A 7500-nucleotide genomic window follows, 5' to 3' on the forward strand; every position below is an offset into this window, starting at 1 on the left:
ACACATATATATATATATATATATATATATATATATATATATATATATATCAATCTCGTCTCTTATAGTCTCAGTCCTAAGTAGTCTCAGTCTCTTACAGTCATCGTCTCTCACAGTCCAAATCTGACAATCTCAGCCTCTTCCAGACTAAATATCATTCAGTCTCAATTGTTTATGGTATTAGTCTTTTACAGTCATGATCTCCGCTATTATTAATCCTTCACAATCTCAGTCTCATATCTTGGTCTTGATTCTCGGTCTTAAGTCCCAAGTCTCAGGTCTCAAGTCTTAAGTCTTGAATTTCGAGTGACAAATCTCAAGCCTTCAGTCTCAGGCCTTAAGTCTTAAGTGTTAGTTCTCAGGTCTCACGTCTCAAGTCTTAAGTCTCAATTATTCTCATAATTAAGACTTGAGTCTTAAGTCTCGTGTCTTAAGTCTCAAGAGTCAAGTCTCATGTCTCAAATCCCAAATCTCAAATATGAAGACTTAAGTCTCAAATCATGTCTTAACTTTAATTTCAAATCTCGAATCTTAAGTCAAGTCTCAAATCTCATGTCTCAAATCTCAAATCTCAAGTGTTACTTATCAAATCTGAAGGCTAAGACTCAAGTCTTAATTCTCTAATTTCAAGTCTAGAGTCTTAAGTCTCAAGTGTCAAGTCTCAAATCTCAAGTGTCACTTATCAAATCTGAAGGCGAACGACACCAAGTCTTAAGTCTCTAATTTCAAGTCTAGAGCCTTAATATCCTTTTACATTCCACTCAAACTATCCTGTTAAATCCCTCCTATTAACAACCCTACCATCACAAAACTTAGTGACATCAACAGCGAATTCTCTAATCAGTATTCCCAACATCCTCTCTCTCTTACTATTCTTGTGGCGAGTTGTTTTCTTCGTGCGGGCTTAAGCCCTAGACGTAAGCTCATCTCCAGAGAAAATGACTGAAGACAAGTAATGTATTAAGTCAATTTAGTGTGATTAACCATGCATGAGACCTGTGACGTCATTATATGACGTCATATAATGACGTCATCGTCATGTGCATGAACGATGAGACTATCAAGTCTGCCTAGTACTTATCATAATCGCTGCATGTCGTGGATGTAATGATAATATAAGATAACAAACAGAAAATGAGATAAAAGATTTCGTTCATGAAGTTTTAGATTTGGTGAGACTTGTTGTCTCACTTTGAGTTGTGGGAAGATGGGACGAATTGCTGCATCTCGTTCGTTGATTATCATATTTTAGTGTTTTTCTTTTATTTTATTTTTGCTTTTGTTTTTTCTTTAAGGTAGAGAGAATTATGACTGCATCTTTCTCCTTTTATTTTTATTCTTATCGTTATTTTTCTTTACTTAAATGAAAGACTTGATAGTTTTAGTTTGCTTTGAAAGTCGTATATAAAATTATGATAAACGGTTAGAATTGCATTTGGATGAATGCCTCTTTTCAATCTTGTAAACATCTTTTTCTTCAACACGGTCCCTTCCACTTTTTCTCGCTCTCTTATTTCACCTCTCTCTCTCTCTCTCTCTCTCTCTCTCTCTCTCTCTCTCTCTCTCTCTCTCTCTCTCTCTCTCTCTCTCTCTCTCTCTCTCTCTCTCTCTCTCTCTCTCTCTCTCTCTCTCTCTCTCTCTCTCTCTCTCTCTCTCTCTCTCTCTCTCTCTCTCTCTCTCTCTATATATATATATATATATATATATATATATATATACATATATATATATATACATATATATATATATAAATATATATATAGACATATATATATATACATATATATATATACATATACTCTACATGTATGTGTGTATGTATATATATGTTAATGAAGACGAGTCTTGAAGCAATATATGATATATTCTCTATAGAAATATAAAACTGACATCCCGCTTTCAGAGTCCAAAACATTATCATATCTGTGTTTGTTTCCAGTGAAAATGATTACTCAGGCACCTTTGTGTGGCTACCACAAGGTAAAAAGAAAAAAAAATCTCTTTACTTTAATCTCGTTTTAGTTTTTACTAAGAGTTAAGTTTGCTTTTATTTTATGTTTTAGTTTTGTTTTTCATGGTTAATCTAACTTCTAATTGTGGTTAAAATTGATGCTGTATTTTACGATTCCGGTTTTTAATCCGTATAGTCAAGGTTGTTATAGAATTTAATGTTGATAAACACAAAATATTACCTTTGAACCCGGGAGGTGTGGCGGGAGGGAGGGATGGCCTACCATCCACAAGATGCCAAGACGGAAACCGCGAAGGGTGTAGGACGGATGTATGTTTTGATTTGGTCACCCCCTTCATAAGGTGGAAAAGTCCTTTTTTTATATATTTGCAAGTAAATTTGTGTTCAAAAATTCCTGTCCCCACCTGTAGATTTCTCGCTACAGATGTAATGTTTCTTATTAAATATTTGATTTTCTTTTTTTTTAGACAAGAAAATGCAATACAATGTACAGCGAATATCGTGGAGGAAGAATTAATTATTAAATGATTATCAATAAAAAGTATATTTGCATAATAAAATCCTTGAAATGTTTTAGAGATTCTCGCCGACGATTGTGCCACTTGCATTCTTCTTTTATTTTATTTTTTTGTGTTGTCGGTTGTGGAATTTTACCGTTAGTCTAAAATAAATAGATGGATAAATAGATAGAGAAATAGGTAAATAAATAAATGAATGAATGAATAAATGAATAAATGAATGAATGAATAAATGAATAAATGAATAAATGAATAGATGAATAAATGAATGAATGAATGAATGAATGAGTAAATGAATAAATGAATAAATGAATAAATGAATAGATGAATAAATGAACAAATGAACAAATGAACAAATGAACAAATGAACAAATAAATAAAATGAATAAATGAATAAATAGGTAAATAAATACTAAAAATTAATTAATAAATGAGTAAATAAATAGATAGATAAAGAAATAAATGAATAAATGAATAAATTAAAACCACGTCATAAAATTTTTGGTTGCATAATCGAAAACATACTGATCACGTATTCATTCAGTTGCGGGTTCGAGTCCTGCACTCCTCTCCGATTCTCACCGTATAATAGGATAGTGGTGACTGCTTCGTCCACAGATATTCAGCGCCTCCTAGCGTAGGCACGTTACCTTAATAGGCTTAACCCAATATACGTCCAGCATCTCCACTTCCCCCACACACCCACGCTCACCTGATTAAAATCGTCTGCCGCTAACCAGAATAAAATATCTCAAGTGCCCCAGGTCACAGATGGGCTCGAGGTTGACCTCGGACTGTCCCAGAAGCTGAATAAAATCGTCTGACGTCAACCAGAATACAGACTCAAGAGGGCAACGCGACCTCAAATGGTACTCGACAATGGCGATATTTTTAAATTAATTTGATAATGGCTGGCGCCAGTGATTTTATTCATCCGGAATGATGACGTCACACCGGGAACTGGAATACCGGAAGTTAATTGTGCGCAGACCTCTGGGCCCTTTTTTTTTTTTTTTTTTTTCCTCTCTTTTTTTTTTTTTTGAGGTGGTGGGCGAGAGAGAGATGGATCTGTTCGACAAAAAAAAAAAAAAAAAAAAAAAAAAAAAAAAAAGTTCATATTGCAAGCTAGCTTGATGAAGAGCGAAAATGCATTGCAATATAGCCAACCTCCGTATTTGCTTTGCTTCCTCATCATGAAGTCTAATTGGCCCAATTAGGACCTGTAGTCCCCGCGAGCACACAGTCATTTCATATCCGCCGAAACAGTGCCGGCGTCGAGTGCCAACGTGGGGGTGCCAATGCTGAGTGCCACTCAAGAGGCACTATACTCGAACTCAAACTATTTTACGGTGTCTTCTCTTCAATTGGTTTGTTTAGCTTACGCAAGTGTGTAGATATTCAAAGGTATCAAATTACGGTGTACGTGTGTATATGTGTGTGTAGGCGTGTACATGTGTCCGTACACTTGTACACATGTACACACAAATGCGTGGAAGTAGGTGAATGCATGCACACACGTAAACAAGGATACACATGTAAACGTGCATGCAAACACGGACAAGCATACATGTGAGTGCGCGCGTACACACACACACACACACACACACACACACACACACACACACACACACACACACAAACACACACACACACATATATATATATACATGTGTGTGTATACATATATATATATATATATATGTGTGTGTGTGTGTGTGTGTGTGTGTGTGTGTGTGTGTGTGTGTGTGTGTGTGTGTGTGTGTGTGTGTGTGTGTGTACATATATACATACGAGTACGTACATATATAACATGTATATAAACATACATGAAATCGATTTAAGGGACTTCGTTTAAAGTATTTTGGATTTAAGGGACTACCTATACTAAGGGACACTAAAAAATAATAATGAAAAAAAAATCGAGTTTCACGAAGTGAACTTTCTTTCACGGATTCCCTAAAGATATGGAGTTCTCTAAGTCCAAAGGCCCTCAAATGTGATCATCTTTCCCCTTATTACAACACGTCTCAGCTCTCTTCGTTTTCCGTCAGAAATGCCATCCAGCCCAGGTGCCTTACCCAAGGTAAGCCCAGGGAACGGTAAGATTTGATCGGAAATATCCAGCGCTTCTATCCTTCGGGGTCGTAGAGTCACAAAGGAGTTCAAGAGAGCTTTGCCGAAGGTGGGGATTCGTCTCTAGTCATAAAAGAAGGCTGCGTTACTCTGGTCCATAGGGGTGTTAATAAGGTTAATAGAATATTAACTACATAAACCTTACGCATTCCATAACCCATACAAAGCAGGAGGAAGCATCTTATGGTCTGTGACTTACTAGCGCTTCTATCCTTGTGTACATGGGGAAGGATATTGGGAATTTGAGAAGGTGAATGTATGGAGTTGAGAGAATGAAGGATTCGGATGTAAAGAAAAAAGTAGAGGTCGTAAGGAAATGGAGGTGAGAGGAGGGCCAGAGTCAGGGAGGTGGGAATGGAGGATTGGAGGTGGGAGGAGAGGTGGAGTTAAGTGTGGGTGGGTGTGGGAGGGAGGGAGGGAGGAGAGGAAAGTGGAGGAGAGAAATGGAGGTATAGTTGGATGGAGTTGGGAGGAGGAGGAAGAGGGAAGGGAATGAAGGGAAATGGAGGGATAAAAGTGGGAGAAGGAGGCGAATGGAAAGAGGAGGGATAAAGATGGTGGAGAAGGTAAAGGAGGTGGAGGGTGGAGGAGGAGGAGAAGTGGAGGAGAAGGAGAAGGAAAGTGGTAATGTAGGGAGGAAATATATGGAGGACAAGAGGGAGGTGGGAAGAGATGAGGGAAATGGAGGGGAGGAAGGAGGGAATGGAGTTGGGAGGGAGAAGGAGATGGAGGATGGGGAGGGGTGGGGAACGAGCATATGAGCAGGGTTCCCTGAAGTTGTAGGTCACTAAAGTCAATCAGGTTGATAGACTAGTTGAATAAAATCGTCTGGCTACACTCAGAATAGATGTACAATTCGAGTGAGATACTCGAAGATCTGAGTGATAAGGTCGTCTCCTTTGGTTGACCAGAATCAAGACAATGCCCCCGGTGTTCGTACACTTTTGATGCATCTTCGTATGAAGGTCCAACTTCCATGAGGATCTCCTTTGAACAAAATCAAAACTACACCCCCTGTGTACGAACACTTTTGGTGCATTTTTGTACGAAGGTCTAATTTCCCATGAGGTCTCTTATCCTAGGATGAACAAAATCAAGACAACTCCCCCGCTGTTCGAGCCCTTTAGTATATTTTTGTACGAAGGTCTAAGTTACAAGGTGGTCTCCGACTGAACAAAATCAAGACAATACCCCCGATGTTCGAATCTTTTGAAACGTCTTCGCGCGAAGGTCTATAACGGCAAAGTGGCCTCCTTCGATTGAACAAAATCAAGACAAGGCTTCCGGTGTTCGAACACTTTTGGTGCGTCTTCGCCTCCTTCGATTGAACAAAATCAAGACAAGGCTTCCGGTGTTCGAACACTTTTGGTGCATCTTTGTACGAAGGTCTATAGCGGCAAAGTAGCCTCCTTCGATTGAACAAAATCAAGACAAGGCTTCCGGTGTTCGAACACTTTTGGTGCATCTTTGTACGAAGACGACCAAGGTGTGGGGGAAATCTTCACGAAATTTTCATTTCACATTTAGCGCTTGTCATATTTGACTAACCGGATTAGCTTCCGTTCTGTCAGGGAATGCAAAATGGCCTGGTTCAGGCACCGAGTCTTTTCAATTTCCCATTTTCCAAAATTCGAATTTCTGGCGTCATCTCGCCCCTCCCCCCCTCTCCCCTCTCCCCCCCACCTCCCGCGTCCCCAAAATGGCGCGCACGTAAACATGCCTGAAATGGGGAAAGTTTTATGCGCGGGGGGGAGGAGAGGGGGGATGCAACAGTTCCTCTGGATCTTTATTTCGAATTAAATTTTCTTTTGTTGCTTCGGGTCCTAATGAGCTTCTTGCAAAATCTTTTAAGATAAACCAACCTTTTTTCCCCGGGACTCAGATTTTTTTTTTTTTTTTTTTTTTTTTTTTTTTTAAACCGTGGAAGGAAGGAAGTATGAATTGTAGGCATTTTATGGATATTCAGAATATGAAAGGTTATTTTTCTTTTAAGCAGTATGAATTTTTATATAATTATTTTTAGGTTGGATGGGTGTAGGCTGGGTGCATGCTAGCCCCCTCATCAGGGGAAAAGGGCCTATTGATATGTGTGTATGTTCGTATGTATGTACCATGTTTATTATATATTTACTTATTGTTTGTTTATTCATTCATTAATTATTCATTCGTTTATTCATTTATCTACCTGTTTATTTATTTTCGCTTTGCTGTACAACCAACCACTACAAACACACACACACACACACACACACACACACACACACACACACACACACACACACACACACACACACACACACACACACACATACATACATATATATATATACATGTTTTTTCATGTTCAACAGCATGTAATTTTGAGAAACGTGATTACTCTTCGGCCTGTGACGGAGAGCTCTTTGTATACCAACAAATATCACTAAAAATTTCGAGAAGAATCGTTACACGGTTGGGTGCCTGCTTTGGACTTTGTCTATATGCATTTGAATCTCACGTGTTCTGGGTTTCGCGTGTTTTGGGCTTCGCGTGTTTTTGTTTTTGTTTTTGTAGTGTGTTTTTGTGCTTTGCGTGTTTTTGTTTTTGTTTTTGTAGTATGTTTTTGTGCTTCGTGTGTTTTCTTGAGTCATGGGCTTCGCGTGTTTTAGGCTTCGCGTGTTTTAGGCACTGTGTGTTTTGTGTTTTGCGTGTTTTGTGTTTCGCGTGATAATGCTTTTGTGTGTTGTAGATTTTGCATGTTTTCTTGGGTTTGGTGTGTCTTAGGGTCCTTATTTTGGTGGCGGGGGTTCACATTTGGAATTTAGCTGTTTTGGGCTTCGAGTTTATTGGGTTTTGGATGATTTGAGTTCCAGGTATTTGGAGGTCTGCGTACTTTGG

This window comes from Oratosquilla oratoria, chromosome 2 (assembly GCF_046742065.1).
Source record: "Oratosquilla oratoria isolate Oo_2021 chromosome 2, ASM4674206v1, whole genome shotgun sequence".
Lineage (NCBI taxonomy): Eukaryota > Metazoa > Arthropoda > Malacostraca > Stomatopoda > Squillidae > Oratosquilla > Oratosquilla oratoria.